This window comes from Schistocerca piceifrons, unplaced genomic scaffold (genome assembly GCF_021461385.2).
Source record: "Schistocerca piceifrons isolate TAMUIC-IGC-003096 unplaced genomic scaffold, iqSchPice1.1 HiC_scaffold_529, whole genome shotgun sequence".
NCBI lineage: Eukaryota > Metazoa > Arthropoda > Insecta > Orthoptera > Acrididae > Schistocerca > Schistocerca piceifrons.
This window is the reverse complement of record NW_025728765.1, coordinates 29,020-45,260: the sequence shown is the minus strand read 5'-3', so window position 1 is coordinate 45,260 and position 16,241 is coordinate 29,020. Positions and strand designations below refer to the sequence as shown.

General features: G+C 52.5%; 24 non-coding genes across 24 annotated transcripts; 5 read left to right on the top strand and 19 right to left on the bottom strand.

The window, feature by feature from the left end:
• Positions 1–141: 141 nt before the first annotated feature.
• On the bottom strand, positions 142–212 carry Trnag-gcc. Its single transcript has one exon. It is a non-coding gene; the product is annotated as a tRNA-Gly (tRNA).
• A 342-nt stretch (positions 213–554) lies between these two features.
• On the top strand, positions 555–626 carry Trnag-ucc. Its single transcript has one exon. It is a non-coding gene; the product is annotated as a tRNA-Gly (tRNA).
• A 610-nt stretch (positions 627–1,236) lies between these two features.
• Positions 1,237–1,310, bottom strand: Trnai-aau. The gene has a single exon. It is a non-coding gene; the product is annotated as a tRNA-Ile (tRNA).
• Positions 1,311–1,508: 198 nt separating this feature from the next.
• Positions 1,509–1,580, bottom strand: Trnae-uuc. The gene has a single exon. It is a non-coding gene; the product is annotated as a tRNA-Glu (tRNA).
• Positions 1,581–1,885: 305 nt separating this feature from the next.
• Trnam-cau lies at positions 1,886–1,958 on the bottom strand. Its single transcript has one exon. It is a non-coding gene; the product is annotated as a tRNA-Met (tRNA).
• Positions 1,959–2,339: 381 nt separating this feature from the next.
• Positions 2,340–2,410, bottom strand: Trnag-gcc. Its single transcript has one exon. It is a non-coding gene; the product is annotated as a tRNA-Gly (tRNA).
• Positions 2,411–2,752: 342 nt separating this feature from the next.
• Positions 2,753–2,824, top strand: Trnag-ucc. Its single transcript has one exon. It is a non-coding gene; the product is annotated as a tRNA-Gly (tRNA).
• A 6,244-nt stretch (positions 2,825–9,068) lies between these two features.
• Positions 9,069–9,140, bottom strand: Trnae-uuc. Its single transcript has one exon. It is a non-coding gene; the product is annotated as a tRNA-Glu (tRNA).
• A 305-nt stretch (positions 9,141–9,445) lies between these two features.
• Positions 9,446–9,518, bottom strand: Trnam-cau. Its single transcript has one exon. It is a non-coding gene; the product is annotated as a tRNA-Met (tRNA).
• A 381-nt stretch (positions 9,519–9,899) lies between these two features.
• Trnag-gcc lies at positions 9,900–9,970 on the bottom strand. The gene has a single exon. It is a non-coding gene; the product is annotated as a tRNA-Gly (tRNA).
• Positions 9,971–10,312: 342 nt separating this feature from the next.
• On the top strand, positions 10,313–10,384 carry Trnag-ucc. The gene has a single exon. It is a non-coding gene; the product is annotated as a tRNA-Gly (tRNA).
• Positions 10,385–10,994: 610 nt separating this feature from the next.
• Trnai-aau lies at positions 10,995–11,068 on the bottom strand. Its single transcript has one exon. It is a non-coding gene; the product is annotated as a tRNA-Ile (tRNA).
• Positions 11,069–11,266: 198 nt separating this feature from the next.
• On the bottom strand, positions 11,267–11,338 carry Trnae-uuc. Its single transcript has one exon. It is a non-coding gene; the product is annotated as a tRNA-Glu (tRNA).
• A 305-nt stretch (positions 11,339–11,643) lies between these two features.
• Trnam-cau lies at positions 11,644–11,716 on the bottom strand. Its single transcript has one exon. It is a non-coding gene; the product is annotated as a tRNA-Met (tRNA).
• A 381-nt stretch (positions 11,717–12,097) lies between these two features.
• Positions 12,098–12,168, bottom strand: Trnag-gcc. Its single transcript has one exon. It is a non-coding gene; the product is annotated as a tRNA-Gly (tRNA).
• A 342-nt stretch (positions 12,169–12,510) lies between these two features.
• Positions 12,511–12,582, top strand: Trnag-ucc. The gene has a single exon. It is a non-coding gene; the product is annotated as a tRNA-Gly (tRNA).
• Positions 12,583–13,192: 610 nt separating this feature from the next.
• Trnai-aau lies at positions 13,193–13,266 on the bottom strand. The gene has a single exon. It is a non-coding gene; the product is annotated as a tRNA-Ile (tRNA).
• Positions 13,267–13,464: 198 nt separating this feature from the next.
• On the bottom strand, positions 13,465–13,536 carry Trnae-uuc. The gene has a single exon. It is a non-coding gene; the product is annotated as a tRNA-Glu (tRNA).
• Positions 13,537–13,841: 305 nt separating this feature from the next.
• Trnam-cau lies at positions 13,842–13,914 on the bottom strand. The gene has a single exon. It is a non-coding gene; the product is annotated as a tRNA-Met (tRNA).
• A 381-nt stretch (positions 13,915–14,295) lies between these two features.
• Trnag-gcc lies at positions 14,296–14,366 on the bottom strand. The gene has a single exon. It is a non-coding gene; the product is annotated as a tRNA-Gly (tRNA).
• Positions 14,367–14,708: 342 nt separating this feature from the next.
• On the top strand, positions 14,709–14,780 carry Trnag-ucc. Its single transcript has one exon. It is a non-coding gene; the product is annotated as a tRNA-Gly (tRNA).
• Positions 14,781–15,390: 610 nt separating this feature from the next.
• On the bottom strand, positions 15,391–15,464 carry Trnai-aau. Its single transcript has one exon. It is a non-coding gene; the product is annotated as a tRNA-Ile (tRNA).
• A 198-nt stretch (positions 15,465–15,662) lies between these two features.
• Positions 15,663–15,734, bottom strand: Trnae-uuc. Its single transcript has one exon. It is a non-coding gene; the product is annotated as a tRNA-Glu (tRNA).
• A 305-nt stretch (positions 15,735–16,039) lies between these two features.
• On the bottom strand, positions 16,040–16,112 carry Trnam-cau. Its single transcript has one exon. It is a non-coding gene; the product is annotated as a tRNA-Met (tRNA).
• Positions 16,113–16,241: the final 129 nt, after the last annotated feature.

Genomic DNA, 16,241 nt, shown 5'->3' with positions numbered 1-16,241 from the left:
TGATGCGAGCGTCCTAGTGGGGACCCGCGAGTGCTGCGTTCTCGGTCCTTCTCAAGGGAAATCCAGCTACACATTCTTGTGGATCGTGCATCTCAAGCGCTCAAGCCACGCGGCAGCATCATCGCGGGAAAAGCAAAATGATGCATCGGCCGGGAATCGAACCCGGGCCGCCCGCGTGGCAGGCGAGCATTCTACCACTGAACCACCGATGCTGGGGCCAGCGGTAACTTGACGCTGCTTCCCGAGCAGATGTCTCAAGGGAAAGTGGGACTGCCGTCAAGCGCCGTAGCATTCTGTGGGAAAGATGCTGCAGACGCTGAATCCTGCACTGCACTGCTTAAAAATGCCGCCAGAACGCGGTCCTCTGCGTACTCTTGCGTCGCCGGCGCCCAACTCTTGCCAAAGGATGCGAAATGTGCGCGGATACGCTGTCCGAATGCGTCTGGATGTGCTCCCCTAGCCTGCCTCGAAATGCGCCTGCCAGGTACGATCACCTTCGGCCGCTGCCGACTGGCGGGAAGCCGACACAGCGCGGACGCGCGGCGCTCGCTTGTGCGGTGGTGGTGTAATGGTCAGCATAGTTGCCTTCCAAGCAGTTGATCCGCGTTCGATTCCCGGCCACCGCAGCAGGCTTTTAATTTCGCGTATGAGTACTTTTGCCACGCGCTCTTAAATTATTGTTTTTTCGCCCTCTTACTCGCTGCATACCAGGCCTTAGTGTGTCTCGACTTGTCTCGTGTCTCGACTTGTCTCGACTTTGCTCAGCTGACGCGAGAGCTGACGCTCTCAAATCGGCCTTTATCAAAACGACAAGCACGAGAAACGACTGAGAGAGGTAAGGAGAGGCGAGGCGATGGACACACAGCACGCCCCCTTCATTTCACGGTGGCGTCTCCCTGACCGAATCGGGCTGTAGCTCCGAAAACAAAGGAGAAACAAAAATAGGAAGTAAAAGTGCAAATAGTGCCCTGTGTTCCCATGCGCTCACCCGCCCAAGTACTGACAAGGGCCAAAGTTGTTACGCATCGGCAATCGGACATTTTCTTTCATTTTCTCTTTATCGGTTGAGAACCAGTGTATTCAAGATATTATGGCCATTGCCGAGTGAATGCTGTAGCGCTTCCCGACGAGTCGGGTTCGGATCCTCTGTCAACTTCCACGCAGGGTGATGATCTTTTGGTCATCACACTCGCCAGCTGAAATCGGCGCTGCCTTTTCGTAGTAGTAAAAGAGTAGTGGCCCGTGGGGGGATCGAACCCACGACCTTCGCGTTATTAGCACGACGCTCTAACCAACTGAGCTAACGGGCCTCGGCAGATGCAGCTGCTCAGCCCTACGCTGGAAACAGGTGGCATGAAGCCATACACCATTTCTATGGTCGTCGTGTGTCTGCTTCCCTAGTCTATATTCTGCTGACGGTCACGAAACAGTAGCTATATTGCGAGCAGGACGGCAAACGGCTGCTCGGACAGCTCAAACTTGCCACGATTCGTGTGGAAAAAATTCCGTTCCGGTACCGGGAATCGAACCCGGGCCTCCTGGGTGAAAGCCAGGTATCCTAGCCACTAGACCACACCGGATGTGGACGTTTCGTTCGACCGTTCGTACGGTCGCTTGGCGCATTTCGTGTCGAGTGCCGCGTCGGCGCCCCTCTCTCTTTGCGAGCATCTTTGCACATACTGACTGGCAAGGCGCGCACCTCAAACGCCGCAGAGCAATGCTTTTGGCTTCATGCTCTGCTGGGAGAAGAGGAAAAGGGAAGCTGTAAGTAGCAATAACAGGAAGTAAACATTTTCCCGCTGAAGCGTTGAAACGTTGTGGATAACAAACAAGAAATACGTTGGCGCCCTAGCAACAGCACCACCATCAGTCACAGAAAATTAAATGCCCCGGGTGAGGATCGAACTCACGACCTTAAGATTATGAGACTTACGCGCTGCCTACTGCGCTACCGAGGCACGGGTGCACCGCTTGTCCTGGAAACTGGGTAAATACCGTACCCAATATTAGACGTAGAGACACTGTACTTCCTGGATAACGTGTTCTGTTGCTACACGTGCACTGCCGGCCCAGTTGATTGCGGTGCTGCTGCAGCTGTTGCAACGATAGGCAGCACTCCTTGTCGTTAAAGTTCAGAGCCTCGGAGGCACCCGGACCCAGCAACTTGTGAGGCCAGGCCGACGCTAGTCTGTAGAACATGATGCGAGCGTCCTAGTGGGGACCCGCGAGTGCTGCGTTCTCGGTCCTTCTCAAGGGAAATCCAGCTACACATTCTTGTGGATCGTGCATCTCAAGCGCTCAAGCCACGCGGCAGCATCATCGCGGGAAAAGCAAAATGATGCATCGGCCGGGAATCGAACCCGGGCCGCCCGCGTGGCAGGCGAGCATTCTACCACTGAACCACCGATGCTGGGGCCAGCGGTAACTTGACGCTGCTTCCCGAGCAGATGTCTCAAGGGAAAGTGGGACTGCCGTCAAGCGCCGTAGCATTCTGTGGGAAAGATGCTGCAGACGCTGAATCCTGCACTGCACTGCTTAAAAATGCCGCCAGAACGCGGTCCTCTGCGTACTCTTGCGTCGCCGGCGCCCAACTCTTGCCAAAGGATGCGAAATGTGCGCGGATACGCTGTCCGAATGCGTCTGGATGTGCTCCCCTAGCCTGCCTCGAAATGCGCCTGCCAGGTACGATCACCTTCGGCCGCTGCCGACTGGCGGGAAGCCGACACAGCGCGGACGCGCGGCGCTCGCTTGTGCGGTGGTGGTGTAATGGTCAGCATAGTTGCCTTCCAAGCAGTTGATCCGCGTTCGATTCCCGGCCACCGCAGCAGGCTTTTAATTTCGCGTATGAGTACTTTTGCCACGCGCTCTTAAATTATTGTTTTTTCGCCCTCTTACTCGCTGCATACCAGCCCTTAGTGTGTCTCGACTTGTCTCGTGTCTCGACTTGTCTCGACTTTGCTCAGCTGACGCGAGAGCTGACGCTCTCAAATCGGCCTTTATCAAAACGACAAGCACGAGAAACGACTGAGAGAGGTAAGGAGAGGCGAGGCGATGGACACACAGCACGCCCCCTTCATTTCACGGTGGCGTCTCCCTGACCGAATCGGGCTGTAGCTCCGAAAACAAAGGAGAAACAAAAATAGGAAGTAAAAGTGCAAATAGTGCCCTGTGTTCCCATGCGCTCACCCGCCCAAGTACTGACAAGGGCCAAAGTTGTTACGCATCGGCAATCGGACATTTTCTTTCATTTTCTCTTTATCGGTTGAGAACCAGTGTATTCAAGATATTATGGCCATTGCCGAGTGAATGCTGTAGCGCTTCCCGACGAGTCGGGTTCGGATCCTCTGTCAACTTCCACGCAGGGTGATGATCTTTTGGTCATCACACTCGCCAGCTGAAATCGGCGCTGCCTTTTCGTAGTAGTAAAAGAGTAGTGGCCCGTGGGGGGATCGAACCCACGACCTTCGCGTTATTAGCACGACGCTCTAACCAACTTTTTTTTTTTTTTTTTTTTTTTCAAAGCAGGAATCATACCCCTTTTTTTTTTTTTTTTTTTTTTTTTTTTTTTTTTTTTTGAAGCAGACACACTACCACTCGAACGAATATATCTATTGAAAAAAAATATTAAAGAATATCCACCACACAGCCACTTCAAAAGAAGTACAGTACTGAAATTAAAATCCTAAAACATGACTATATAATATAGACTGCTTACTGAAATAAAGGTTAAAACACGAAAACTTCAGTCCTGGTGTAGAGAAGAAACATACATAAAGGCGGCAAATCCAGAAACAGTATAAAAGAAAATGGCTCACACAGGTGACCTTAGCCAACACCCTCTCTTTCAAATGTCAGGCTAAGCATATTGGCAAAATCATCTCGGAGGCCTGGCAATCGCAAGCGCTGCCAGTAAGCAGTAAGCATGTACTGCCGAAACGCTAGGTGTCCATCCTCTTCATGACAACTGTTGACAAAATGTACGAAATGGCCAATCAACCACATGACGGTATGGAGCTTCGTCTGCGGAAAAAAGGAAGAATCGGGCCGGACGATGATGTCAATAGTATAAGCGGCTTCAGCAGACCTAGTGACAAAAGCAAGTTGTTTCCTGAGCCAACGCCAATTAGCAAGGTGCCCACAGCAGGTGAATCGATGTTCAAGGGTATCCAGGAGACCACACCGAGTACAGGTGTCCGTGTCAGAAAGACCAATACGGTGCAGTCGTACATTGGTGGGAACCAAATTATTTATTACCCTATACCACGTGGACGCCACGGCCATAGAGTGGATCGGCAGACTAACGTTCTTCCAGACGTTCCTCCAGGACACGGATGGAGACGCCAGTTCTATTGGATTGGGACTGGCCAGCCCCTCCCAGCGGGCAATCAAGCCCTTGGTCGTTGGCACCGGTCGCCGCAAGAAGACGTCACCGAGGTAACTCACCGCAATGTAAAATTCCCGAATGTGTTTCAACTTAAAATTTAGGCGTCCGACATCGACAGGTGGAGCAAGGCTCGCCGGACGCACAACAGTAAAAAGCCTGGATGTAATTGAAGTCACTTCTTGCGTAACAATTAGAGTCGTTCGGCGGACGTACAAAGCAGACGCCTTGCGAGTAATGTCAGAGAGGCCCAAGCCTCCGGAGAGACGCGATTTCGTCATTACCTCGTAACGTAACTTGAATAGATGGCCCTTCCATATAAACCTGCTAGACAATTGGCGCAACCTTTTCGCCACCATCACGGGAAGTGGGAACAGCTGAGCAACATAATAAGCTTTACATAGGACGTAGGTGTCTAAAATTCTGACTTTTTGCAAAATGGTAGCAGAGCGCTGCTCATGGACCATCAGAGCCCCCTGTATCTTCTCGGTGACAGATTTCCAATTGAGAGCCGCCATTTTTAGAGGACACCGATCAATGATAATCCCCAAGGACGTATGGCGATCGACAAAAGTGGCCCAAGGGACGTCAGCATCGCGAAATCCTCGAATATCAAGGAACTTACATTTACCCTGATTGAGACGCGCTCCAGAGACACGACAGTATGCATCAACTGCCCCTTTCAACAACGGGATATCATCTCGTTGACGGAGGAGAACAACGACATCATCGGCATATGCCTTAACCGAGAGCTTCCCACCACAGAGGGACATACCCTGAAGCTTGAGAGCAATAGTCCGAAGCAGCGGTTCCAGGGACAAAACGAATAAAGACATAGAGAGCGGACTACCCTGAGGCACTCCGCGGCGGATAGCAATGGGCGGCGTCAGCTGCCCATTGACTGACACCCGAGCAGTTATTCCCCTATACAAATTGCCAAGAACACCACGTGATGAAGCGTTAAAACCTATTGTACCTAAAACACGATCTAAAAACACATGACTGACGTGATCAAAAGCCTTATAAAAATCAAGGAAGGCAAAGGCACAATGTACGTTTGTAACCGCCGCAACCGAGACAACATCCCGATATTCGGCTACTGGTGTCAGAATAGATCTATCATGAAAACAACATTGATGTGCACCAATCACACCCCGAAGCAGAGAAGACAGCCGGCTATTGAGCGCTCTAGCAGCTGTCTTATAGTCAAAATTCAGCAATGTGAGCGGACGAAGATTGGCAGCAGATAAACGACCAGAGGACTTCGGAATTAAAACAATTTTCCCTACTTTAAAATCGGCAGGCACATCCATCCCCCTGACAATCTCATTTAAAATCTGCGTAAAAATGCCACCCAAAAGAGGCCAAAAACGGAGATAAAATTCTTTAGGCAGGCCGTCTGGACCCGGCGATTTACTGGACGGAGAGCGAGCAATAAAATCGAAAACATCATCTACCTGGAACTCCCGGAGAAATTCGCTGTTCGCGTCAGGCGCGATCGTCGCAGTTAGATCCCCAAAGACATCATCCGAAAGAGACTCACCAGAATCATCGGCAGAATAGAGACTAGTGTAATACTGATGAAGAGCACGAACCATTTCCTCCTGTGCACTAAGCTGTCGCCCATCATCCACCGTAAGAGAAGAGATGAAGGAGCGACGACGACGAGTCTGATGCCGTAGCAGGTGGTACAAGGATGTCAGTTCACCTTCAACAAGAGAGTGAGGTTTCGACTTAACTCGCAGACCATCCATCTGTCGTCGTTTAAGGCTCAAGAGCTTGGCTTTAATACGACGAACATCATGAATCCGCAGTGGAGAGGTACCCGCCGCGTCATATAGTTCACGCAGGACAGAGTAGTAATATTCATACGTGTTCTTAAAATCACGCGTCCTGGCAGCACAGTAGAAAATCAAAGTCTGACGAATCTTGGGCTTGGCAAACGCAGTCCACCAAACCAGCAAGGAGGGGTATCGCGGGACAGAGCGAAGACATCGCTCCCACACGCCACTTATAACATCATCCATAGCACTGTCGGCAAGGTGGGAAACATTTAACATCCACTGGGAACGAGAAAGTTTTGCAGGTTGGCGACTAAGATTTACAGTTGCAGTAAAAGCACAATGGTCAGAAAAACTAGTAGGAATAACATCGACAGAAAGAATTTTATCACATAAAAAATCAGATAAATAGAATCTGTCGAGTCTACTGCATGAGGACGCGGTAAAAAACGTATATTTCACCAGGGTTGGATATTTGTGTTCCCAAACATCACGCAGATGCATCGTACGAACTAAGTCATGTAAATCACGGCAATAATTAAAATTGGGGGACTGGTCTGCAGGGCGTAAAACACAATTAAAATCGCCTCCGAGCAGGAGACTCCGAGGACTCTGGCGCAAAAGATAAATAAGCTCTTCTTTATAGAAGCGCGATCGAGCCACAGTGTGACCCGAACCAGAGGGGGCATACGAAACAACGAGGCGGAGATCAAAAAGACGACAACCAATCCCACGGCCAGAGTCAAGGAATTCAATGTCAGTAATAGGAATGCCCTCTCGAAAGAAAAGAGCAGTTCCTGTTGAATATTCCGGCGCGACATTAAAAACAGTTTGAAATCCAGGTAGAGAGAGATCAGAAAACAACACTTCCTGCAAAAACACTACGTCCGCACAGGCGTCGTAAATAAACTGCCGCAAAGAGGCAATGCGAACGTCGGACTCAATACGGTTAACATTTAAGGTAAGAAAGGTGTATGCTTGAACCATAGAGAGAAAAGCGAGAAAACAAATCACCTACACCGACGCACCAGCGTCACAGTCCATAGCAGGGGTGACGGAGGCATCCGAGGGAGGGGGACTGCTACCCCGTTCCGCGGATCCCTTACGTTTCGGTTTTTTACGAACAGCATTAACGTTCGGCTGAACGCGTAACTTGCGTCGGCTGACGGGCAAGGAAGCTTCAGCCGCCGGTGACGTAGGAGGGTCAAGTTCTGTATCCGACACCACCCGCGCCGGTCCACATGCGGGATCGGGGGTCGCGGGGGAAACATCCGACAAAACGGAATGGTCAACACCTGCACTAGCTTCCGGCAAACATGGACTGCACGGAGGCGAAACGTGAGCGGGAAGGTCCGAGGCCGCAGAGTTGGAAGGAAGCGGAGCAGCTCCGCTGGCAGAGGTATGGGGCAGCGAAGCAGGAAGTTGTCGCGGCTCCACTTGTTGTGACATCGATGTCGGTTCGGAAGACGGCGCCAACAGGCCCGACCGACGACCCGACTCGAGAGAAGCTGCGTCGGAGGCCGGAGGGGCGCCAGCAGCCGCCACCGGAACCGCTACCTCAGGAGGGCAGGGAGCAGCTACAGTACACAGTGGCTCGGAGGATGCCGGTCGCTCGGACTGGGGCATCTCAGGGAGATCCTCATCCGTACTATTTCCATCGTGTGGGCGGCGCCTCTTATTATTCAAAAGTGGCACACCCACCTGAGGGACAGACGGAACAACATCAGATTTAGCACGCAAAGGAGGAAATTCTGTATCAGCGGTGCGCAAAACCTGTGGAGGGGGGCTACTACCACTGGACTGTGCTACACCAAGAGCAGAACCACCTGCAACGAGGTCAGCGACCGTTAACTTGCGACGCTGTTCGAGAGAATTTTTTAAAACAAAAACTCTCCGCGGACAGTCGGTACGCACGTGACCACTTTCATTGCACAAAAAACAGGTGCCAACCTGACCACTATATGTTACATGGACACGATATCCACCGATCTGCAGGTGAGATGGAATATTCTGCTTAACGTGCATTTCGACTGAACGAATACCACTGTAACATTGCAGGCGATGTTGGCTTGACCAGCGTTCAAGGCGAATGCTCTTTACATCACCATACTTCTGTAGACCCTCCTTAAGATAGACATTATCTACCTCCGGTGGAAGGTTGTAAACACGAACATTGGTATACGTGATGGAAGCATTGGAAAGCAGCACGGTACTTACAGAATCATCCCGATGCCGAAAGAGAACTTGATGACCATATTTAGAAAGAATTTTATCAACCTGAAGTGGGTCCATAAACTTAACAAAGAAAACATACAGTTCGGTATCAAAATAAGCAGTGTGCACCTGATCCGAATGAACACCAAAGGTATCTACCAACCAATCATGAATCTCAAGAGAACTAGGTTGCACATGGCGGGTTGACTTGTCAAAAGCAAAACTAACTGTAGCCTGACGAGGAATAACCTGGGACGACATTTTCAAAATATGCGGTCGAAACCGCTACACAAAAAAAAAAAAAACACTGAAATACGGACAGAAAGTAACACAAGGTACGAAACAACGACGGAGAAACACTCTCAGAAGTTGCAACACAACACGTAACAAAAACGATAGTCCACTATACGTAACGCTACGGCGGAGCGGAAGACTAGGCACGTCCACACTGCACGGCGTCTAAAGCGGAACTGAACCAACTGAGCTAACGGGCCTCGGCAGATGCAGCTGCTCAGCCCTACGCTGGAAACAGGTGGCATGAAGCCATACACCATTTCTATGGTCGTCGTGTGTCTGCTTCCCTAGTCTATATTCTGCTGACGGTCACGAAACAGTAGCTATATTGCGAGCAGGACGGCAAACGGCTGCTCGGACAGCTCAAACTTGCCACGATTCGTGTGGAAAAAATTCCGTTCCGGTACCGGGAATCGAACCCGGGCCTCCTGGGTGAAAGCCAGGTATCCTAGCCACTAGACCACACCGGATGTGGACGTTTCGTTCGACCGTTCGTACGGTCGCTTGGCGCATTTCGTGTCGAGTGCCGCGTCGGCGCCCCTCTCTCTTTGCGAGCATCTTTGCACATACTGACTGGCAAGGCGCGCACCTCAAACGCCGCAGAGCAATGCTTTTGGCTTCATGCTCTGCTGGGAGAAGAGGAAAAGGGAAGCTGTAAGTAGCAATAACAGGAAGTAAACATTTTCCCGCTGAAGCGTTGAAACGTTGTGGATAACAAACAAGAAATACGTTGGCGCCCTAGCAACAGCACCACCATCAGTCACAGAAAATTAAATGCCCCGGGTGAGGATCGAACTCACGACCTTAAGATTATGAGACTTACGCGCTGCCTACTGCGCTACCGAGGCACGGGTGCACCGCTTGTCCTGGAAACTGGGTAAATACCGTACCCAATATTAGACGTAGAGACACTGTACTTCCTGGATAACGTGTTCTGTTGCTACACGTGCACTGCCGGCCCAGTTGATTGCGGTGCTGCTGCAGCTGTTGCAACGATAGGCAGCACTCCTTGTCGTTAAAGTTCAGAGCCTCGGAGGCACCCGGACCCAGCAACTTGTGAGGCCAGGCCGACGCTAGTCTGTAGAACATGATGCGAGCGTCCTAGTGGGGACCCGCGAGTGCTGCGTTCTCGGTCCTTCTCAAGGGAAATCCAGCTACACATTCTTGTGGATCGTGCATCTCAAGCGCTCAAGCCACGCGGCAGCATCATCGCGGGAAAAGCAAAATGATGCATCGGCCGGGAATCGAACCCGGGCCGCCCGCGTGGCAGGCGAGCATTCTACCACTGAACCACCGATGCTGGGGCCAGCGGTAACTTGACGCTGCTTCCCGAGCAGATGTCTCAAGGGAAAGTGGGACTGCCGTCAAGCGCCGTAGCATTCTGTGGGAAAGATGCTGCAGACGCTGAATCCTGCACTGCACTGCTTAAAAATGCCGCCAGAACGCGGTCCTCTGCGTACTCTTGCGTCGCCGGCGCCCAACTCTTGCCAAAGGATGCGAAATGTGCGCGGATACGCTGTCCGAATGCGTCTGGATGTGCTCCCCTAGCCTGCCTCGAAATGCGCCTGCCAGGTACGATCACCTTCGGCCGCTGCCGACTGGCGGGAAGCCGACACAGCGCGGACGCGCGGCGCTCGCTTGTGCGGTGGTGGTGTAATGGTCAGCATAGTTGCCTTCCAAGCAGTTGATCCGCGTTCGATTCCCGGCCACCGCAGCAGGCTTTTAATTTCGCGTATGAGTACTTTTGCCACGCGCTCTTAAATTATTGTTTTTTCGCCCTCTTACTCGCTGCATACCAGGCCTTAGTGTGTCTCGACTTGTCTCGTGTCTCGACTTGTCTCGACTTTGCTCAGCTGACGCGAGAGCTGACGCTCTCAAATCGGCCTTTATCAAAACGACAAGCACGAGAAACGACTGAGAGAGGTAAGGAGAGGCGAGGCGATGGACACACAGCACGCCCCCTTCATTTCACGGTGGCGTCTCCCTGACCGAATCGGGCTGTAGCTCCGAAAACAAAGGAGAAACAAAAATAGGAAGTAAAAGTGCAAATAGTGCCCTGTGTTCCCATGCGCTCACCCGCCCAAGTACTGACAAGGGCCAAAGTTGTTACGCATCGGCAATCGGACATTTTCTTTCATTTTCTCTTTATCGGTTGAGAACCAGTGTATTCAAGATATTATGGCCATTGCCGAGTGAATGCTGTAGCGCTTCCCGACGAGTCGGGTTCGGATCCTCTGTCAACTTCCACGCAGGGTGATGATCTTTTGGTCATCACACTCGCCAGCTGAAATCGGCGCTGCCTTTTCGTAGTAGTAAAAGAGTAGTGGCCCGTGGGGGGATCGAACCCACGACCTTCGCGTTATTAGCACGACGCTCTAACCAACTGAGCTAACGGGCCTCGGCAGATGCAGCTGCTCAGCCCTACGCTGGAAACAGGTGGCATGAAGCCATACACCATTTCTATGGTCGTCGTGTGTCTGCTTCCCTAGTCTATATTCTGCTGACGGTCACGAAACAGTAGCTATATTGCGAGCAGGACGGCAAACGGCTGCTCGGACAGCTCAAACTTGCCACGATTCGTGTGGAAAAAATTCCGTTCCGGTACCGGGAATCGAACCCGGGCCTCCTGGGTGAAAGCCAGGTATCCTAGCCACTGGACCACACCGGATGTGGACGTTTCGTTCGACCGTTCGTACGGTCGCTTGGCGCATTTCGTGTCGAGTGCCGCGTCGGCGCCCCTCTCTCTTTGCGAGCATCTTTGCACATACTGACTGGCAAGGCGCGCACCTCAAACGCCGCAGAGCAATGCTTTTGGCTTCATGCTCTGCTGGGAGAAGAGGAAAAGGGAAGCTGTAAGTAGCAATAACAGGAAGTAAACATTTTCCCGCTGAAGCGTTGAAACGTTGTGGATAACAAACAAGAAATACGTTGGCGCCCTAGCAACAGCACCACCATCAGTCACAGAAAATTAAATGCCCCGGGTGAGGATCGAACTCACGACCTTAAGATTATGAGACTTACGCGCTGCCTACTGCGCTACCGAGGCACGGGTGCACCGCTTGTCCTGGAAACTGGGTAAATACCGTACCCAATATTAGACGTAGAGACACTGTACTTCCTGGATAACGTGTTCTGTTGCTACACGTGCACTGCCGGCCCAGTTGATTGCGGTGCTGCTGCAGCTGTTGCAACGATAGGCAGCACTCCTTGTCGTTAAAGTTCAGAGCCTCGGAGGCACCCGGACCCAGCAACTTGTGAGGCCAGGCCGACGCTAGTCTGTAGAACATGATGCGAGCGTCCTAGTGGGGACCCGCGAGTGCTGCGTTCTCGGTCCTTCTCAAGGGAAATCCAGCTACACATTCTTGTGGATCGTGCATCTCAAGCGCTCAAGCCACGCGGCAGCATCATCGCGGGAAAAGCAAAATGATGCATCGGCCGGGAATCGAACCCGGGCCGCCCGCGTGGCAGGCGAGCATTCTACCACTGAACCACCGATGCTGGGGCCAGCGGTAACTTGACGCTGCTTCCCGAGCAGATGTCTCAAGGGAAAGTGGGACTGCCGTCAAGCGCCGTAGCATTCTGTGGGAAAGATGCTGCAGACGCTGAATCCTGCACTGCACTGCTTAAAAATGCCGCCAGAACGCGGTCCTCTGCGTACTCTTGCGTCGCCGGCGCCCAACTCTTGCCAAAGGATGCGAAATGTGCGCGGATACGCTGTCCGAATGCGTCTGGATGTGCTCCCCTAGCCTGCCTCGAAATGCGCCTGCCAGGTACGATCACCTTCGGCCGCTGCCGACTGGCGGGAAGCCGACACAGCGCGGACGCGCGGCGCTCGCTTGTGCGGTGGTGGTGTAATGGTCAGCATAGTTGCCTTCCAAGCAGTTGATCCGCGTTCGATTCCCGGCCACCGCAGCAGGCTTTTAATTTCGCGTATGAGTACTTTTGCCACGCGCTCTTAAATTATTGTTTTTTCGCCCTCTTACTCGCTGCATACCAGGCCTTAGTGTGTCTCGACTTGTCTCGTGTCTCGACTTGTCTCGACTTTGCTCAGCTGACGCGAGAGCTGACGCTCTCAAATCGGCCTTTATCAAAACGACAAGCACGAGAAACGACTGAGAGAGGTAAGGAGAGGCGAGGCGATGGACACACAGCACGCCCCCTTCATTTCACGGTGGCGTCTCCCTGACCGAATCGGGCTGTAGCTCCGAAAACAAAGGAGAAACAAAAATAGGAAGTAAAAGTGCAAATAGTGCCCTGTGTTCCCATGCGCTCACCCGCCCAAGTACTGACAAGGGCCAAAGTTGTTACGCATCGGCAATCGGACATTTTCTTTCATTTTCTCTTTATCGGTTGAGAACCAGTGTATTCAAGATATTATGGCCATTGCCGAGTGAATGCTGTAGCGCTTCCCGACGAGTCGGGTTCGGATCCTCTGTCAACTTCCACGCAGGGTGATGATCTTTTGGTCATCACACTCGCCAGCTGAAATCGGCGCTGCCTTTTCGTAGTAGTAAAAGAGTAGTGGCCCGTGGGGGGATCGAACCCACGACCTTCGCGTTATTAGCACGACGCTCTAACCAACTGAGCTAACGGGCCTCGGCAGATGCAGCTGCTCAGCCCTACGCTGGAAACAGGTGGCATGAAGCCATACACCATTTCTATGGTCGTCGTGTGTCTGCTTCCCTAGTCTATATTCTGCTGACGGTCACGAAACAGTAGCTATATTGCGAGCAGGACGGCAAACGGCTGCTCGGACAGCTCAAACTTGCCACGATTCGTGTGGAAAAAATTCCGTTCCGGTACCGGGAATCGAACCCGGGCCTCCTGGGTGAAAGCCAGGTATCCTAGCCACTAGACCACACCGGATGTGGACGTTTCGTTCGACCGTTCGTACGGTCGCTTGGCGCATTTCGTGTCGAGTGCCGCGTCGGCGCCCCTCTCTCTTTGCGAGCATCTTTGCACATACTGACTGGCAAGGCGCGCACCTCAAACGCCGCAGAGCAATGCTTTTGGCTTCATGCTCTGCTGGGAGAAGAGGAAAAGGGAAGCTGTAAGTAGCAATAACAGGAAGTAAACATTTTCCCGCTGAAGCGTTGAAACGTTGTGGATAACAAACAAGAAATACGTTGGCGCCCTAGCAACAGCACCACCATCAGTCACAGAAAATTAAATGCCCCGGGTGAGGATCGAACTCACGACCTTAAGATTATGAGACTTACGCGCTGCCTACTGCGCTACCGAGGCACGGGTGCACCGCTTGTCCTGGAAACTGGGTAAATACCGTACCCAATATTAGACGTAGAGACACTGTACTTCCTGGATAACGTGTTCTGTTGCTACACGTGCACTGCCGGCCCAGTTGATTGCGGTGCTGCTGCAGCTGTTGCAACGATAGGCAGCACTCCTTGTCGTTAAAGTTCAGAGCCTCGGAGGCACCCGGACCCAGCAACTTGTGAGGCCAGGCCGACGCTAGTCTGTAGAACATGATGCGAGCGTCCTAGTGGGGACCCGCGAGTGCTGCGTTCTCGGTCCTTCTCAAGGGAAATCCAGCTACACATTCTTGTGGATCGTGCATCTCAAGCGCTCAAGCCACGCGGCAGCATCATCGCGGGAAAAGCAAAATGATGCATCGGCCGGGAATCGAACCCGGGCCGCCCGCGTGGCAGGCGAGCATTCTACCACTGAACCACCGATGCTGGGGCCAGCGGTAACTTGACGCTGCTTCCCGAGCAGATGTCTCAAGGGAAAGTGGGACTGCCGTCAAGCGCCGTAGCATTCTGTGGGAAAGATGCTGCAGACGCTGAATCCTGCACTGCACTGCTTAAAAATGCCGCCAGAACGCGGTCCTCTGCGTACTCTTGCGTCGCCGGCGCCCAACTCTTGCCAAAGGATGCGAAATGTGCGCGGATACGCTGTCCGAATGCGTCTGGATGTGCTCCCCTAGCCTGCCTCGAAATGCGCCTGCCAGGTACGATCACCTTCGGCCGCTGCCGACTGGCGGGAAGCCGACACAGCGCGGACGCGCGGCGCTCGCTTGTGCGGTGGTGGTGTAATGGTCAGCATAGTTGCCTTCCAAGCAGTTGATCCGCGTTCGATTCCCGGCCACCGCAGCAGGCTTTTAATTTCGCGTATGAGTACTTTTGCCACGCGCTCTTAAATTATTGTTTTTTCGCCCTCTTACTCGCTGCATACCAGGCCTTAGTGTGTCTCGACTTGTCTCGTGTCTCGACTTGTCTCGACTTTGCTCAGCTGACGCGAGAGCTGACGCTCTCAAATCGGCCTTTATCAAAACGACAAGCACGAGAAACGACTGAGAGAGGTAAGGAGAGGCGAGGCGATGGACACACAGCACGCCCCCTTCATTTCACGGTGGCGTCTCCCTGACCGAATCGGGCTGTAGCTCCGAAAACAAAGGAGAAACAAAAATAGGAAGTAAAAGTGCAAATAGTGCCCTGTGTTCCCATGCGCTCACCCGCCCAAGTACTGACAAGGGCCAAAGTTGTTACGCATCGGCAATCGGACATTTTCTTTCATTTTCTCTTTATCGGTTGAGAACCAGTGTATTCAAGATATTATGGCCATTGCCGAGTGAATGCTGTAGCGCTTCCCGACGAGTCGGGTTCGGATCCTCTGTCAACTTCCACGCAGGGTGATGATCTTTTGGTCATCACACTCGCCAGCTGAAATCGGCGCTGCCTTTTCGTAGTAGTAAAAGAGTAGTGGCCCGTGGGGGGATCGAACCCACGACCTTCGCGTTATTAGCACGACGCTCTAACCAACTGAGCTAACGGGCCTCGGCAGATGCAGCTGCTCAGCCCTACGCTGGAAACAGGTGGCATGAAGCCATACACCTTTTCTATGGTCGTCGTGTGTCTGCTTCCCTAGTCTATATTCTGCTGACGGTCACGAAACAGTAGCTATATTGCGAGCAGGACGGCAAACGGCTGCTCGGACAGCTCAAACTTGCCACGATTCGTGTGGAAAAAATTCCGTTCCGGTACCGGGAATCGAACCCGGGCCTCCTGGGTGAAAGCCAGGTATCCTAGCCACTGGACCACACCGGATGTGGACGTTTCGTTCGACCGTTCGTACGGTCGCTTGGCGCATTTCGTGTCGAGTGCCGCGTCGGCGCCCCTCTCTCTTTGCGAGCATCTTTGCACATACTGACTGGCAAGGCGCGCACCTCAAACGCCGCAGAGCAATGCTTTTGGCTTCATGCTCTGCTGGGAGAAGAGGAAAAGGGAAGCTGTAAGTAGCAATAACAGGAAGTAAACATTTTCCCGCTGAAGCGTTGAAACGTTGTGGATAACAAACAAGAAATACGTTGGCGCCCTAGCAACAGCACCACCATCAGTCACAGAAAATTAAATGCCCCGGGTGAGGATCGAACTCACGACCTTAAGATTATGAGACTTACGCGCTGCCTACTGCGCTACCGAGGCACGGGTGCACCGCTTGTCCTGGAAACTGGGTAAATACCGTACCCAATATTAGACGTAGAGACACTGTACTTCCTGGATAACGTGTTCTGTTGCTACACGTGCACTGCCGGCCCAGTTGATTGCGGTGCT